Consider the following 13,712-nt stretch of genomic DNA (forward strand, 5'->3'; position numbering starts at 1 on the left):
TATAATGTTTTCAAGTTCATCTGAGTTGCAGGATGTATCAGTACTTTACTGCTTTTAATTTCCAAATAATATTTCACTGTATGGATAGACCACATTTTGTTTGTCCGTTTGTCATACATATGAGCCGCTTCTACTTTCTGGCTATTGTGAATAATATGTTACTATGAATATTTGTGTACAAGTTTCTATGGAGACATGTTTTCATTTCTCTTGGGCATATACTTAGGAGTGGAATTGCTGGGTCTTTGGGCAGATCCTGCTCTGATTCTTTAAGGAGACTGTATATGCCTAGTATTTCCTGTTTTATCATTTGCGTCTCCCTGGATGTTCCCAAGATTTAGGGGTTATACACATCAGAGTTGTCCCAGTTGACTCCTTCCACCTTGTCTATGGGGGTGACTGTGAGGCTCACCTGAGAGAGTCGTGGATGGAAAGGTGCCGGCCCATAGCCTGAACATCACTCAGTTGTGGCTGGTCCAGTGCCCATAGCCTCCTGCCTTTGACTCCTGGCCAGCGTCAAACACCTCGTATATACCTTCTGGGCTTTTTCTTTCCTTCTGTTCAAACACAAGAATTTGATATCATTTATTGATACTTTTGGACTGATCATTAATGAAAACGTTTATATGCTTTCTCGTGTAAACTTTACATGTTAAATTGAGTATTGCAAGCATGCACTGACTAGCACACAGGTGGAGATGGCATTTTAGACACCAGACGTTCTCATGTCACACCAGGCTTCCTTTTGGGGTTGACCTTGAAAGTATACTCTTGGTGGGTGATAGAGGATGGGGGCACAAGTCAGAGAGAACCTTGCCTTCCCCTTGTTTCTCTGCCTAAAGCAGAGAGCTGCACTGGGTACCTGCCAGAGCTGTGGGGGTCCCCATCTCTTCAGCTTCACTTTTGAGCCCAGAGCTCTGTCCCTTCTTCATGGTTTCCCTTGCTGTCGTTCTTCCTTTAACTTGAACAAAGGTTCCTCTAATTTTTACCCTCTTACTATTAATATTAACTTGGCTTATTGCCGCTTTTCCTTAACCTCATCCTAAAAATGTCTGATGCATATTTTATATTTTCTTGCATGTTTGACTTTTAATTGCTTTTTAACAGTAATTTTATTCTGTAGCCACCTTCTTATCTGATACCCTACAACTTATCCCTGTGCTTCTCAAGTCTAGCCTCTGGTAATTAAGTTTTGTGAAAAAGTCGTGTGACATTTGGGTATATTCTCTTATAAGTGCAGGTATTATTACTGTATACGAGACAAATAGCATGCATCTATGACACATTGTTCTGCCTTGAGCATACTAATGTAATTTAGAAAGAAACCTCTTTATTGTTGTTGGTGGTGTTGTTGTTAAAGATATTTTTACATGGGCCACATGCTTTCAGACCTATTTCATAGTCATTTGTGGTTTTTAAGGTATGTCAATAGAGATGCTGTCGCTAGCATGCCCAGATTCCGTTAGATAAACATTCTGTGAGATTGCTTAGCTTTAAAAATCTTCTTTGTTTAAAAGTTAATTTCTTCTCTAATATCTCAGCAAAGAACTTCTTTGGTATTTAGGAGACCTGATAAAGTCTAGTTAAAACATTCTGTTTTGCCTTTTTACCATTTCTTTTTTTATTTTTTAAATTTTGCCAGTGGGTACATAACACGTGCTAGAGAGAGACAGAGTGGGAAAGAGAAAGAGAGAGAAAGTGAAGAAGCACCCTCCCTGGGGAATGGTCATGCCACAATCCCTTCTTTATTTCTTCTTTCTTTTGGGATTGTGGGCACACATGCCTATGTGCCCAGCATGTTTTTCAAGCCTCTGGGTCCAGGAATTAACCTATGTGGTTGGCCATGCAAGATCTAGTTGCCTTAACCGCAATGCCACCAGCTGGCCCTGTTTTGCCTTTACTTTTATTTTTTAGGATTACTTAATTTATCTTTTATCTATTTATTCATTTTAATTTGGCCAGAGGGGGACAGAGTGAGAGCGAGAGTGAGATAGAGAAAGCAAGCCGCCAGGTTCAGGACTTAAACTGCGGTCGGCCATGTAGGAGACCAGTGCCCCTAACCACCACACTACCTGCTGGTCCCCCCGTTTTGCCTTTTAACATCTTTTCTCAGGGTTGGTAATATTAATGCTTGTCTGTTCTACATACTATTCTGAATTTTAAGAAATCTGTCAGAATTAGTAACATGTCTATAGAAGTGATATACTTTTATTGACCACATGGGTTTTCTTTATTAAAAACAGCTAAATAAAAATTTCAGTGAGCGATAATGTACAAACTGGTGTGTGTTCTTCATCATTTATGTGCTCTTGGGAGGATGACTCATGCACTGTTGTCTCTTGAGTAGCTGAGAGTTTATAAAGAGATTACAAACAGTTGGCAATGGAATTAAAATAAATGTATAAAATGGAAGAGAAAACATGTTCCTACTTTATTCTTCTCTTACCTTTACAAAAATTTTTGTTGTTGCTGGAGGGCAAGTATACTTGTGAGACAGAGAGAGAGAGAGAACTTCTCAGTGGGGTGTGGTCATACGTCAATAGCTTCTCCTCAATTTCTCCTTCCTATCAGAATTTTGGGCATGCATAAACACATGTGCCTAGCTTGTGGTTCAAGACAATGGGCAAGGATTCAAACCTGATTGGCCAGTGGATTCAGCTCCCAAAGCATAACTGTGCTTCAGGGTGGCCCACCTTTACAAAATGTCTACCACTTAAAAGTTTTTATTCACGTCAAGGTCAGTATCTGATATCGGTATGGTTCTACCCATTGTTGTCTGAAGATTTACTGTTATATATATATTTGGGATGCTATTAAAATAATTCATTTATTTATTTTTAGTTTTTGCTATAGTGCTCATGCCAGGGAGAGAGAGAGAGAAAGTGAGAAATTACCCTCCCCCACCTGGGATCAAGTGCCTTAGCCTCTGTTCCCCCTGCTGGCCACAGAATTTCCTGTCTTGTGACAAAATGAGTATGCTCCCAAAAGGAGAAAATACAGTTTGATTTCAGATTGACAAATAGCTCTTCAAGGACTAGTGTCAAGAGTAAAAGAGTTATCTCTATTTTTAGGACTGGGAGGCAGTTTAAAGGGGAAAGAATGAAATGATATAGTTAAAGTTGAGATCACTGACAATCAATTGTTGGTTGCCTCCAACATCTCTTATTGCTCTCTTGGCAGTATTTTAGAAATATATTAATCTCGGGACCAGCAGGTGCCATAGTGGTTAAGGTGTTAGACTCCCACATGGCCAACTGTGGTTTGGGTCCTGGACCTGGTGGCTTTAAAGTCACACCAGGCGTATGTACGTGCATGCCCAAAATCCTAGGAGGATAATGGAGGGGAAGCAATTGTGGTGTGGCCATGCCCCTTGGGGATGATTTCTCAATTTTCCTTTCACTGTCTGTCTCTGTCTCTCTCCAGCAAATGCATGTGCCTTTAGGGCAAAAACCTTAAAAAAAAAAAAAAAAAGAACTATATTTCTCCTAACCATTCCTTTAGTGGAAAAAGTCATAGACCTTAGGATCCAGCAGCAAAGGTTGTGAGCCATTTGTGACCTCATTGAATAGTCCCTAATTGCTTTCTGAGGCTCTCAAGGTTTTGTTTTTGGTTGGGAAGTCTGAAGTTTATAATGGACAAGATTGCTATTAGAACTAAGGAGATGCTGCCTCTTTTTTTTCTTTAAAGAATTATTTTATTTAACTTTATTTATTTTAATTTGACTAGAGAGGGACAGAGAGAGAGAGAGAGAGACAGTGAGAATGAGAGCAAGAAAGCAAACCACCAGGTCTGGAACTCTAATCATGGTTAGCCACATGGGAGTCCAGCACCTGTAACCACCATGCCACCTGCTGGCCCCGAGACGGCTTTAATAAAGATGCAAGTTAATCAAAATGAAATGTGTTAGAAATGAACTTCTTTGAGAAGGCAAGAATTAATTCCAGAAATAACTTTAATATAATTAATTTAACACATATTTAGAAAATATTTTCCTTTATAAAGGAGTATATATACTAAGTATTGTGGGGGGATCCAGGGGTGAGTAGAACATGATTGAAACTGCCTACTTTGCGTCTTTCTGAGAAGGATGTCATAGGCCAAGGGGGAAGGTTTTTCTAAAGGAGTGCCTTCCAGTGCAGAGAGTGCCTAGTGGGTTATTACCAAGGCCATTAACATGAGGATTTGGCTTCATACTCAGCAAGATGGCTGGGCTGTATCAGCTCAAGGAGGCACTGTTTACATTAGGAGAACATTGAGTTACATATTAGCTCTGACATACATGATTAGTTTTGGGTGAGACAGAGTTGAGGTGAGATTGGGATTTTCCCAGGTGTGTCCTGCAAAGAGCTCAGCTGGGTTCTACATACATCAGACAGGTCATAACTGTTCCTGGGAGATGAACTTCCCCAAGAGTCCCCAAGAGAAACCGGTGAGACACCCAGACATGGAACTTCAGATTTAATCAGCCTCAATTTCTCAACTAAGATCAGGAAACTTGAGAGCCTCAGGATGCAATTAAGGACTACTCAACAGAGTCACAAATGACTCACACCCCACACCACGGGGATGGAGGAACTCCTGTAAATGCTGAGATTGGCACCAGGAGTATTGAATGTATTTAAATATTCTCTGAAATGGAAGTACAATGATTATTAGGCAAACCAGAGTGTGACAGAGTCATAACAAGCTTTTTTTCTGCCAACCACCTTACTTGCCCATTAAATGCTGTGCTCTTTACTAAATATATCATGAGCTGTGTTCCTACTCACCTCTGACCTATCCACAGCCCAGGACCAGAGCTCACTAAGTACTGCTCGGAACTAACTACTTGGCCATGGACTGTTAGAAACCCAGAGGCAAAAGAAAAGCTGCAAAAATCAGGTTGCACCTGCTTCTATTCTGCCAACCACCTTACTTGCCCATTAAATGCTGTGCTCTTTACTAAATATATCATGAGCTGTGTTCCTACTCACCTCTGACCTATCCACAGCCCAGGACCAGAGCTCACTAAGTACTGCTCGGAACTAGGGAACTCGGAACCTAACTGTCCTGTGGCCTCTTTCTGGCAGTTGGGTGAGTCCTGAGGGCCTGATATTTGAAGCTCAGACAGGAAGGGGCAGTAGGTTGGTTATGGCATCTCGTATAAGGGAGACCATGTAAGCAGGGGGGAGCTGGCCGCAGAGGAATTCATGACCCGATCTCATGATGCAGATGTAGAGGAAGAAGAGCCAGCTTTCCCCCCTAGACTCCTGGGGCTGTGGGACTGTCTCATATAAACTGTGTCTTAGTAACTGGGCCTGTCAGACCAGGATGGGGTCATCAGAGTAACCTGATGCCTAGGATTTGTCTTTGCCAGATCAGGAATGTAGTTCTGCAGGCCGTCTGTTACATCTGGGTCTAAGGGAGAAGAGGGACTGGTTGGCAGTTGTTCCTCAACGTGTCTAGGCACTTTCAGCTCAAGAATTGAGCCATGAATAGTGGCATGTTTGGCTCTCTGTGCGGCTATCCTTTGATCTCTAGTCTTGAGCCATGATGTCAAGTTGACCAAGTTGGCACACATATAAAGCCTGGACTGGCTCAGGCTTCTGTCTCAGACTTAAGAAAGGAAACTGGCCTGCTGCTCCTGAAATGGTGCCCACAGGCTGGCAGAGCACTGACTGGTACCTATCCCTTTCAGAGGTGGGATTAGATCTGCGTGAAAATATTCCATTGTGTATGTTCTGGGAGTTTATTCCATATCCTTTCAAGCACTGCCTGGCCAGAGCCCAGTGGAGTTTGCTAAGAATGGGTTTTATATGAAAAGAAAATGTTACCTTTATTTAAGTAATCTCAGGTAGAGATGGGAGACGATGAGTAAATTTGACTTTGAAAGATTAGAAATGTCTATGTCGTCTAAGACAAAAGGACCAATATGATTAAAAGATAGATAATAGACTGGAGGAACTCCTGTAAATGCTGAGATTGGCACCAGGAGTATTGAATGTATTTAAATATTCTCTGAAATGGAAGTACAATGATTATTAGGCAAACCAGAGTGTGACAGAGTCATAACAAGCTTTTTTTCTGCCAACCACCTTACTTGCCCATTAAATGCTGTGCTCTTTACTAAATATATCATGAGCTGTGTTCCTACTCACCTCTGACCTATCCACAGCCCAGGACCAGAGCTCACTAAGTACTGCTCGGAACTAGGGAACTCGGAACCTAACTGTCCTGTGGCCTCTTTCTGGCAGTTGGGTGAGTCCTGAGGGCCTGATATTTGAAGCTCAGACAGGAAGGGGCAGTAGGTTGGTTATGGCATCTCGTATAAGGGAGACCATGTAAGCAGGGGGGAGCTGGCCGCAGAGGAATTCATGACCCGATCTCATGATGCAGATGTAGAGGAAGAAGAGCCAGCTTTCCCCCCTAGACTCCTGGGGCTGTGGGACTGTCTCATATAAACTGTGTCTTAGTAACTGGGCCTGTCAGACCAGGATGGGGTCATCAGAGTAACCTGATGCCTAGGATTTGTCTTTGCCAGATCAGGAATGTAGTTCTGCAGGCCGTCTGTTACATCTGGGTCTAAGGGAGAAGAGGGACTGGTTGGCAGTCGTTCCTCAACGTGTCTAGGCACTTTCAGCTCAAGAATTGAGCCATGAATAGTGGCATGTTTGGCTCTCTGTGCGGCTATCCTTTGATCTCTAGTCTTGAGCCATGATGTCAAGTTGACCAAGTTGGCACACATATAAAGCCTGGACTGGCTCAGGCTTCTGTCTCAGACTTAAGAAAGGAAACTGGCCTGCTGCTCCTGAAATGGTGCCCACAGGCTGGCAGAGCACTGACTGGTACCTATCCCTTTCAGAGGTGGGATTAGATCTGCGTGAAAATATTCCATTGTGTATGTTCTGGGAGTTTATTCCATATCCTTTCAAGCACTGCCTGGCCAGAGCCCAGTGGAGTTTGCTAAGAATGGGTTTTATATGAAAAGAAAATGTTACCTTTATTTAAGTAATCTCAGGTAGAGATGGGAGACGATGAGTAAATTTGACTTTGAAAGATTAGAAATGTCTATGTCGTCTAAGACAAAAGGACCAATATGATTAAAAGATAGATAATAGACTGTGAGAAAATAGGCTATTATAATCAGGCAAAGAAAAAATATAGATACTTAAAAAGAAACAGCTTTAAATTAGTAAGAAAAAACTATGGAAGAAAATAAGCAAAAAGAGTTAAAAAGCAATCATCAGAAATGGCCAGTAAATACAGATACTTCATGAATAAGTAGAGTTTCTCCCATTGAATTAGTGGAAATTAAGGGTAATTTGGCAACGGTTGTGTTGGCAATGGTTAGGCAAAAATGGGTATACTGCACATACAGTGAGCATATAAATTGTTCAGACCTTTTTGAGAAGGCAGTTTGGAGGTATCTATGAAAATAACATATCTTTGATTCACTAACTTTGCATCTAGTGAAATACAAGCTAACATGTTCATTCCACTGTTGTTATTACTGGTGAAATACTGGAATGATTATATTGCACAGTGGTTCAGCTAGCCTATAGATAAGCAGCACCTAAAAGTGTGGTAGATCTTTGTCTAATTGATGTGAAAAGTTCTCTCAGATACATTTTTCTTTCTTTTTTTTTTTTTCTAATAAGAGAGAAAGAGATAGGTATGTCTTTCCCAAAGCTTTATTTATTTGTGTTTCTATGAGTGATAGAAAGAGATAGAAGCCACCCCCAACAGAATCTTGACACCATAATCCATTCCTAGCCTTCATCCAGCACTGGGAGTTACCAGGGGCTTGATTTTGAGTATGTGCCTGATATGACTTGAACCAGGAATCTTCCCATGTGTGTCTGCCTCACAGAGTATCGTGTTTACCATGTACCACTGTCTGATTCCAAGAGAGGTGTTTTATTTATTTCTTTATTTTTAGAGAGAGATATTTTTGCTATAGGGTACATGCATTTGCCAGAGAGACAGAAGTCAGAAATCATGACCCAGAGTGGATGACCATGCCGTGTCCCTTCTCCTTCATTCCCTCAGGATTTGGGGCACACAAGCATATGCACCCAGTGTAAAATTTAAGTCGCCATTTCCAGGACTAAAACTGTGGTTGACTACATGGGAGTCCAGTGATATGTAACCATTATGCTATCTGCTTGTCCCTCCAAGATAGGTATATTTTTTGACAGGGTCTTGCCATGCTGCATGCAGCCTCCCAGTTAGCCAGAATCACAGGTGCTGTCTGCTGCACTCTGTTTAGGTTGGTCCAGAAACCAAACCTGGGCCTCCCATGTGGCTCCAACCTCCTATGGGAGTGCCATTCCATGCGTACAACCATGGCTGTGCCATCATGGGTACAATTTAGTGAGCAAAATAAATGATAAAACTACCACATTTGTGTTTAACAAGTCTTCAAAACTAGATTTATTTCTATATGTATTGTATTTTATAAATTATATATTGTGCATCTAAAGTCTATATATAAAATAAATTCGTTTACATTCTATATTTATTGTAGTTCATAGATTGTAAAACATGCTTTTCAGTTTTTTCCCCGCCTAGGGCATGTGCACTCACCAGAGAGAAGGAAAGTGAGAAATCACCCCCTGGGGGGATGACCACACTGTAGTCCCTCTTCTCGTCTCCTCTCAGGATTTTGGGCATACAGGCACACACACCCAGCATGACTTTCAAGCTGCCAGGTCTGAGACTCGAACAGTGTAGTTGGTCATGTGGGATCCAGTGCTCTAAACTCTATGCCACTAGCTGGCCTTGCTTTCTCAGATTTTAACATTTCTGCAGTAAGTGTATCTAATAAATAATGGCATAGTTTAATAGTTGAGGATCTTTCTTTCATAATATAAGAATATTTAGAAATGTTTTTCTTTACTCATAATAGAGTACATGCATGAACATGTGAGAATGAAAGGAGGCAGGGAACTACCTTCCACAGGGTCTGGTCAAGCTGCTAGCCCCTTTGTCCAGTCTTTTAAAAGGCCTGTCTGATCTTGAGCATTCTGCCTGGCATATTTCAGGCTGACTGGGTTAGCGGTTCAAAACTGTGGTTGCTGTGTGCTGTCTACCTCCTCTGTGTTTTCTTCCTTATAAATAAGACCTATATTTGATGAAAGAGGATTGTAGATGCATTGATTAAAGACTAAGGAAGAGGGACTGGCAGGTGTTGTGGAGGTTACAGTGCTGGACTCTTACATGGCATACTGTGGTTCAAGTCCTGGACCTGGCAGCTTGCTTTCTCACTTTCTCTCTCTCTTCTGTCTCATCAAATAAATAAATGTCAAATAAATAAATAAATAAAATAGGTTTTTTTAGAGAAATTTTTGCTATAGGGCATATGTGCTCGCCTGAGAGAGACAGAGAGACAGAAAGCTAGAAATCACCCTTTAGGGGAGATGGCAACACAGTAATCCATTCTCCTCTTGGGATCTTGGACATGCATGCACATGCACCTGGCATAGTTTTTTTTTTTGTTTTGTTTTTTGTTTGTTTGTTTGTTTGTTTGTTTTTAGAGAATTGTTCTATTTATTTATTTATTTATTTATTTATTTTAATTTGACCAGAGAGGGACAGAGAGAGAGCAAGGGACAGTGAGAAAATAAACCACCCGGTCTGTGACTCAAACCACAGTCGGCCTTGTGGGAATCCAGTGCCTTTAACCACCATATCACCTGCTGGCCCCATTAAGTTGCCAGATCCAAGACTTGAACTGTGGTTGACCACATGGGAGTCCAGCAGTGTAACCATTATGCCATCTGTTAGTCTAAAATAAAATGATTGTTTAAAAAAAGAAAATACTAAGGAAGGTATTAGTGGGAATTTGACTTCATCTGTATCTTGTGTATTGTTTGAAAAATTTTTTAAGAGCGGATATGCATTTAAATATTGTATAATGAAAAATTTTAAAACATTATATTAGAGAAGATATGGTTGCCTGGATGTCTGTGTCCTCTGAGCCACTTCTCTCCTGTAACTGTCATTATGCTTAAACACTCAGCTTTGAGCACTTGAAGGCTTGGGTGGCTGAGAGATTATTCAGCTCCATTAAAGAAGTTAAGTAGCTGTGAAGATTGAATGAGAGAGAATTCAGAGCTGAGGTCCAAGACAAGGGAGGAGTAGAACTCAGTTAGTTGCTTCTTGGGAACCGTAACATCAGTGTGAAGAGGTTGAGATTGTCACTGTACATGGCACTGTACGTGCCAGGTTAGCCATGGCTCATTGCTGCAGGGTTGCCCATCCTGCACTGGGAGTTACCAGGGACAAGCCTGGTGGGTGGCATGGCATCTACTGTCTCAATAAGGGAATTGTGTGGTGAGGCAGAAAATAGGTCACACCAACGACCATGACCCAGTGCCAGTGAAAGGAGAGTGCATTGTTTGGGTAGGGAACTAAATCCTGTTTGGAAAGAGTCAAAGGACTAAGTGGGCTTTTAAATTTGAGCAGTTTATTAGCAAGTCTGGCAGATTACCTACCACAGGTCTGAGGCAGGCTCTGCTTGGCTCTTGGAGGCCTGCATTGTGAAAATAAATACATGGAGAGGTTGGTACTGATGCTAGAAATAAAAAATGACTATTAAAAAAGTATTTAGTAAAGTTTATTGTAGGATCTGAGGCTATAGGAGGCAGAGAAAGCTGAGAGTACCCTCCTGGGAAATCAGGGGAGACTTACTGGTTGAGACGTGATTTGGTGTGGTCACTGGAGGGAAGATAGAATTTGGACATGTGATTTTTTTTTTTTTTAATATATTTTTGCCTTTGGGTACATGCACTTGCGAAAGAGAAAGAGAGACAGGGAAAACGAGAAATCACCCTTTAGAGGGGATGGCTATGCTGCAATCTCTTTTCCTCCATTCTCCCAAGGATCTTGGGCATGTATGCACACGTGCCTGGCATGTTTCAAGCCACTGGGTCTGGGACTAGAACTGCGATTGGCTATGTGGAAGTCAAGTGACATAACTGCTATGCCATCTGCTGGCCCTGTGGACATGTGATCTTTTTTTTTTTTGGAGAAGTTTTTGCTATAGGGTACGTGTGCTCGCAGAAAGAGACACAGAGAGACAGAAAGCGAGAAATCCCCTCACCCCCCAGGGGGGATGGCCACACCCCAATCCCTTCTCCATTCTTCTCTTGGGATCTTGGGCATGCACGCATACGTGCCTGGTGTGAGTTTAAGCTACTGGGTTCAGGACACGAACCGTGGTTGCCTACATGGGAGTCCAGTGACATAGCCATTATGCCAACTGCTGGTCCCAGACATATGATCTTTAAGGAGGGATCAGAAGGAAGGGAAGGCAGACTCACCACAATGCACAAGCACAAAGGCAAAGAGGAAAATACGAGGATCTGTGAGTAGTAGTTTTTTGGAGAAAGAATCTATAAGCAGGATGCAGTAGGAAAGACGCCTGAAAAAAGTAGGTTGGAGTCAGACCATGAAGAGCTGCGAATGCCAGTTTTGGGAGTTAGACCTTTCCGTAGGCTCACGCTTTGTATTTAACCTTTTGGTTGCTAGATATTTTTGTATTATCATTGGTTTGCTTTTTTTAAAAAATTGCCAGAGGGCAAGTGCACCCTCCAGAGAGACAGGAAGAGGGTAAAGGAGAGAGAGAAAGTACCCCTCAGTGGATGTGCTCACACTGCAATCCCTTCTCTATTCCTCCATCCTGTCAGGATTGTGGGAACACATGCATATGCATCTGGTGTATTTTTCAGGCTGCTATGCCAGGAGTCAAACCATGGTAGGCCATATGGGATGCAGCACTCTTAACCACTAGGCTATGGGGCTGCCTTCTTTGATTTTTTTTTACTTATTTACATTAGAGCTTGTGTGTGCACACATGAAGGAGTAAAGGAGGGAAATGAGCATTTTCCATAGGCTCTGGGCCTCTTGTAATCCCCTTCTTTCAGTTTTCCCACCCATTGAGACTTCCACACTTGTGTGTGCCTGGCATGTTTCAGGCTGATTCAACCAGGAACTCACACTGAGGTGACCTCATGGGATTTGGCTTCTCTTGAGCAGCACATTACTGCTGCCCATGGAGCCAGCCCTGTTTGCTTTTTTTAAAAAATTGCTGTAGAGTGTGTGCACTTGCCAGAGATAGACACAGAGAGAGAGAGAGAGAACATCCCCCAGAGGGATGGCCATGCTATAGTCCTTCTCTCAGGATTTTGGCAAGCATGATGCACATGTGCTATTTTTGAAGTCACCGTGCCCTGGACTTGAACCAATAGATTCCTGGTTACATATGAGATCTAGCTGCCTTAACCACCATGGTACCAGCTGGCCCCCTTAGTTTGCTTTTTAAAATAACTTGCTTCAAGTTTATTTTTTAAGGACTTTATGATACATGTTTAAATGTTGTGTTAGAGATATGTAAGGCACTTTTCCATTTTTTTGCAAATAAATGGTTGAATTATAAAATTACTTTTATGCTACAAACTTTATTTTTATGCCTTCCAGCATTTGCAAATAACCACTTCTCTTTCAAAAGTGATCCTTTGAGATCCTAGTGTTTATCCCCATTCAATCAAAATGAAGAACTGAGTTCTGTATGAAGAAGAGGTGAAACTGAACATCAAAGGTTTACTGAGCAAGATTAGTGGGGAGTGAAAGTGGGTGCACATTGTTTAGGGAAAGCTGTGATCCTTGTTAACTCTGCTATAGTATTTGGAACAGGTTCTCTTTTTCTAGTGATTCCTTACAACCTTTCTTTTAAACCTGGCCATGCCTTCATTGGCGGCTCAACCTTGTTAGCTGCTCCAAGTGCTGCCTTTGCAGAAAGCTTCCAGTCAGTGGTCTGGGTTCTGATGTTGGTTCCCCAGGTACTTTGCTGAGCTGAGCTGACCTTAGGAATCTGAAATGTGAGGGTCAGTTTGGAGTAGAGAAGTGGGGTGGCTCTTGCCTTTTCTGCCACGATGGAACTTATCAGATCATCTTGTTTAATCCTAAATGGCACAAGGGGTTACACGGAAATGGTTATTTTTCTATGTCTGTGATGCTTTAAAGAATAACATTTCACCAATATGTCACAACATGTATTATTTATCATTCTAGTAAAGGGATATTTTAACAAGCAATGATTTGCAAATTTAAACATGACAATTAACATGATCCGACATTAAAAAATTAAATAATCTCCTGCCGTCTTTTTCATCAGCCTTGCATTCATGATTTTAGCCCTTCTGGGAGCTTTCATTTTTTGTCAACTCTGACTGATGATGGCAGATTGTGGTAGTGATCAGAGCTGTGCTTTTATAAATTATGTTTAGCTGGAACAATATTGGCATGTAATGTGGACTGGCAGGAATAACATGTTTATCGTTGCTAGTGTTGTTTGACATATATTTTGAGTCCTTTAAGGAAGAAGAGAAGGGAATGTCTGTAAAAAACATTTGCTGTCCACTATGCGAAGGCTCTATATAGCTTTTGCTGTGGAAGTCAGTGCAGTTCAAATAGGCATTTCCTGTTCTTGCCCCCTGGGAGTTACAAGGATGGCTCACTACTTGGGCATAACTTGTTGACTGCTTGTACCCTGGAGTTTGACTCTGGACAGACAGTGTTAGAAATGCAGGGACAGGTAGTAGTGGCAGAAGAGTTACTACAATTATATAATTTCCTTCCTGAATAGTCTTGCTTATACACATCAGTGTTAATACATGTGGGGTTAGCCTTAGTCTTCCTTCTTTCCTCCCTCCCTTCCTACCTTCCTTCCT

General features: G+C 41.7%; 1 protein-coding gene and 1 long non-coding RNA gene across 2 annotated transcripts in view; one reads left to right on the plus strand and one right to left on the minus strand.

Annotated features, from left to right (window-relative positions):
- LOC102473211 (uncharacterized) overlaps nt 1–4,821 on the minus strand; it is a 33,671-nt gene extending 28,850 nt beyond the window's left edge. The window contains exons 1-2 of the long non-coding RNA XR_336161.2: nt 4,770–4,821; nt 413–557 (exon numbers count right to left, since the gene is read on the minus strand). This is a non-coding gene — a long non-coding RNA (uncharacterized LOC102473211). The remainder of the gene's footprint in view (nt 1–412; nt 558–4,769) is intronic.
- Nucleotides 1–13,712, plus strand: part of KAT6B (lysine acetyltransferase 6B) — a 246,977-nt gene that overhangs the window by 71,562 nt on the left and 161,703 nt on the right.

The sequence above is a fragment of the Tupaia chinensis genome, unplaced genomic scaffold (genome assembly GCF_000334495.1).
Source record: "Tupaia chinensis unplaced genomic scaffold, TupChi_1.0 Scaffold000635_1, whole genome shotgun sequence".
NCBI lineage: Eukaryota > Metazoa > Chordata > Mammalia > Scandentia > Tupaiidae > Tupaia > Tupaia belangeri.